General features: G+C 37.6%; 1 pseudogene; it reads left to right on the top strand.

The window, feature by feature from the left end:
* The first annotated feature begins 2,635 nt into the window (after positions 1 to 2,635).
* LOC104854475 lies at positions 2,636 to 3,385 on the top strand (annotated as a pseudogene).
* The last annotated feature ends 581 nt before the right edge of the window (positions 3,386 to 3,966 follow it).

Raw genomic sequence — 3,966 nt, 5'->3', positions numbered from 1 at the left:
CTAGAAAAAGCCAGGTACGGTAGTGCATACCCAGAATTCCCATTACTATACCTGGGAGACCGAAGCAGTAGAATCCCAACCAAGTTCGGGGCCACTCTGGGAAAATTAGCAAGAGCCTGTCTCAAAATCAACTTTTAAAAGGGCTGGAGGTATAGCTCAGTGGTTAAGAGTGCTTAACTAGCATTAGGCCAGCTCTAGGTCTAATAACAAGTACCACCAAGGGGGGAAAAAAAAATGTGTTACTGACATAAGAATAGTACAAGTCAGCAAGATATAACTCAGAAACTCAGAGTTCTGAGATAAATCCTTACATTTATGGTCAATTCCATTCAATGGGGAAAGAATAATCTTTTTAACAACTTGTGCTGGGATAACTAAAAGAATAAAGCTGGACCCTACTTCATACATATGTAAAAATTAACTCAAAACAGATAATGAACCAAAATGTTAGGGCTTCTTTATGATCTTGGCTTAGGCAATAGTTTCTTAGATAATGACTCCAGAAAGCACAAGCAACAAAGGGGAAAAAAAAAAAACAAAAACAAAAACAAAAAAACACCCCAGCAAAATTAAAAACTTGAGTACTTCAAGTGACACTATCATGAAGTGAAAAGATAACCCACAGATAATGGCAGAAAATGTTTGGAGTCACACATCTATTAAGGGACTTGTACACAGAATATATATATAAGGAAAAGGTCTTAAAACCCACCAAGAAAAAAAAAAAACTGGCAAAGGACCTCGGTAGATACACATTATCAGTACAACTGTAAATTAGTGCATCTACTTTGTAAGTTTATGGCAACTCCTCTGAAGTTAAACATAGTTACTCCAGACTCAACAGTTTCATGCCTAGGTACTCAAAAAAATATGTTCACACAAAAGCTTGTATATAAATGTTTATAGAAACATTACTCGTAAAGCCCCCAAAAACAGAAACAACCCAAATATCTACTGATGACTGAGCAATGTATCATAGTATATCCATAAAATATTATTAAGCCATAAAAAGGAATGAAGTACTGTTATAGCACCACATGAATCTCAATGAAATTATCATGTTAATAATAAAGCCACACACCAAAGGACACAGCGTATGATTCCCTGAAGAAACTTAACAAACCGATTTTAAATTATTATAGAATAGTAAAGGTCAAAGAAAAGTCAAGACAATTCTAAAAATGAATAAAAGGGGAAATTTGGACTTACAAATTTCAAAATTTACATGGTTATTATAAATAATGTAGCAGATAAATGGATAAAGAAAATGTGACATTTATACACAATGGAGTACTACCCTGCCATAAAGAAAAACCTGAGGCATTCATAGGCAAATGGCTATAACTTGAGAATATAACATTAAGTGAAATAAGTTTAAATATCAGTTTTTCTTATATAAAAAATGACAAACACAAAAATAGACAGATAAACAGGCAGCGGGAAAGTCCAAATAATTCCCCAAATTGTCTATACCTTTAAAAGCATTTTAATATATGCTATTTGGTTTCATTTATACTATTAATTTCTTAGTTATTGAACAAAAAGTTTTGTGCTTTTGTTTCTTCTTTGTAAAAGAATCATTTTTTTGTTCTACGACTTGTATACTCTGAGTAACATTTTGACCACTATTTTAAGATGATACACAATGTATTGTTAGTCTCTCTTTTGTTATATTTTGTTTTTATAGGATTTTTATTAATATTTACTTGTATTATATTCAAACTTTAAATTTAAAACATACAAAACTAATAAAATTCTTATCTCTACCAAAACAGGAAGCAAATGCAAATAAAAATGAAATACCATTTCACTCCTATCACATTAGTAAATATTTTAAAATTTCACAATCCCAAGTATGAATGAAGGACGCTAGACACACAAACGCCCCTGTTGGAAATCCATTTACAAAAAACCCTGGCAATAGTGTATCCAATAAAAAGATTTTTAGAGCCGGGGATTTAGCTCAGTGGTTCCACCGCTTGCCTCAAAAGTGCAAGGATCTGAGTTCAATCTCCCGTACCAAAAAAAAAAAGGCAGGGGGGAGATTTTCACATCCTATTCCCCAGCAACTTCACTTCTATGGATCTTCCCAAGAAAAATACCTGCACATAGACATGGGTGTAAAAATAAACACTGCAGCACTACTTACAACAACATAACAGGAAACTCAAAATATTCAGTAATACTGGAATATATACATTTTACACAGCATACACTGCAGTATCAGCATCAGTAAAACCAAATATACCAGACATATGTACCAACATGAAACTTTGAAAAACTTAAAATACTGAGTTAAAAAAGCAATCTGATGAAAGATATGTAAAAAAAAAATCTGTAAAAGAATTGAATACCACATCTCCTTTATGAATACATGTACATCTAAGTGTAAGAATGTGAAAAGGACTCAAGAACCTACGGACAGTTGTTACTCTGGATGAGAAAAAGTGCTTTGGGAGGCCTTGGGAGGTGGGGTTGCTACAAGTGAATATTAAAAACTACTTTTTCCCCAACCAGCATGATGTGCATTTCTGGTTTGCTATATTGTTTTCTACATATTTGAAATATTTTATAATTAAAATATATGTCTGTGTTTTAAAAATACATTTATTAGTGTGCACCACCCAAATTGCCGATGAGGTGGGTGTAGTGAGAGGGCCTGGAGGCTCAGGCCTGGCAGGAGCAGTGGAGGTAAGGCTGAGAACAAGGCCTGGACTCTACACCAAGCAGAGGGCTACTCAAGGACAAGAAGATCAAGTCCCTGGAGGACATTTATCTCTTCTCCCTGCTCATCAAAAGTCTGTGATGACTGACTTCTCCTGGGCACATCCCTCAAAGATGAAGTTCTGAAGCTCAAGCCTGTGTGTGTGGCTAGCAGACCGGCTTTAAGGCAAGTGTCGTCACAGGACTACAACAGTCACACTGTCTGGGTGTCAAGTACTCCACAGAGGTAGCCACTGCCATTCAAGGGTCGACATCCTAGCAAAGCTCTCCACTGTCCTGTGCAGAGAGGCTACTACTGAAACAAGATCTGCAAGCCCCACACTGTCTCTTGCAAGGTGATAGGCATTGTGGCTTTGTGCTGGTGCGTCTGATCCCTACCCCAGAGGCACAGGCATCGTTTCAGCCCGTGCCAAAAAGCAGCTGCTGCTGCTGGCCAGGACTGATGACTGCTACAACTCTACCAAGGGCTGCAATGCCAGCCTGGGCAACTACACCAAGGCCACCTCTGATGCCATCTCCAAGATCTACAGCCACCTGAGCCTTCTGGAAAGAGACCCTGTTCACCAAGGCTCCCTGGCAGGAAGTCACCAAGCATCCTGTAAAAACCTCCACCAGAGTTTCTGTCCAGAGGGCTCAACCTCCATCAGCAGCTACAACATAGGGTTTTTACACAAGAAAAATAAAGTGAACAAAATTGGGGGGGCACAACTAAGAAGATACCCTAATAAGAATAGTTCAAAGTAAATACTCTTGTAACAGCAGTTCTGGACACATACTCGTGTCTAAAACCTAACATACTCATATTTTGACCACTGAAGAGGCTGGCCCCAATTTCTCAAAATCTGGCATCAACTAATATTGAGAACACACAACAACTTCACCCCTCCTCCTAGAAATTCAGCACGTGCCATAAATAAGGGCTAAAGTAAGTCTGACACACTGTGCAGGCTGACACGTTGTCTATTCCTACTTAAACTTACTTTAAGTTCTAAAGCCCAGAGGACTGTTAATGATCATACATACATAGCTCAAAAGCCCACTATCTGTAAGTAGGCCAGTAAAAATACCTAAATCTACACATGGAAACAACACAAACTCAAACTCTTACTATTCTCATAGAACCTGCAAACTAGGTGTAAAGAAATTGTTTACTTTCAGTTGAGATAAGTGACCCCTACCTATTCTCCACTTGCGATCCATCTACTTTTAAACTCACCCCTCCCTATGTTTCATTTGGCCCAA

This window comes from Fukomys damarensis, unplaced genomic scaffold (genome assembly GCF_012274545.1).
Source record: "Fukomys damarensis isolate Sample0158 unplaced genomic scaffold, DMR_v1.0_HiC HiC_scaffold_7, whole genome shotgun sequence".
Classification (NCBI taxonomy): Eukaryota; Metazoa; Chordata; class Mammalia; order Rodentia; family Bathyergidae; genus Fukomys; species Fukomys damarensis.
This window is presented reverse-complemented; position numbering and strand designations above follow the sequence as displayed.